This window comes from Herpailurus yagouaroundi, unplaced genomic scaffold (assembly GCF_014898765.1).
Source record: "Herpailurus yagouaroundi ecotype Mexico unplaced genomic scaffold, PumYag 29, whole genome shotgun sequence".
Lineage (NCBI taxonomy): Eukaryota > Metazoa > Chordata > Mammalia > Carnivora > Felidae > Herpailurus > Herpailurus yagouaroundi.
This window is the reverse complement of record NW_024412377.1, coordinates 12,915,329-12,915,960: the sequence shown is the minus strand read 5'-3', so window position 1 is coordinate 12,915,960 and position 632 is coordinate 12,915,329.

The following is a 632-nucleotide window of genomic DNA, read 5'->3' as shown; positions in this document are numbered from 1 at the left end:
GGGGGGGGGGGTTGTACACGCTGAACCCTGCGACGGAAGTGTCCGCCCTGCCCCACTTTTGGGGCCACCTTTCTCGAACAGGTAGACACACACTTCAACTTTCCTGCAGAAGCGCTTCGCTACAAACACAGTTGTCACCCTCCATGTGTGTATCCACCCTGGCTGGCATGGGAGGCGGTCGGCTGGCCCGCAAGCACCTGTACCTACAGGTGTGCCGAGCGTGCCCGGAAACTTGGGCCTTTGCTTTCGAAAACTCACGGGTTTTCACCTGCTTGCCAAAACCATGCCAGTGCAAACGTGCTTGAACTTGTATTCTCTCTCGCACCCCGAGCAGGCGTCTGGACCAGCTTAGGTACACGCTCAAGACTGCGCCGCCTTCATCAGCCACCTGAGATAGGCACTGAATGATTTGTTTTTCCATTCCCTGGAGGGTTGGGTTTACTCTCTTAACTCCCTGATGAGAAAACAGGAGGCAAACAGGTGGATTAGGTACATCACCCCCTCCCCCTGCCACCCAGGTGTGCACAGTGTGGAAAACAGTCGTATTTTCAGGTGAAGTACAGATAGAATACACAGGAATGTTCTCTGAAAAGCCCCTGATCAACAGGTTTGTCTCTCCAAGAAGAGCCCTT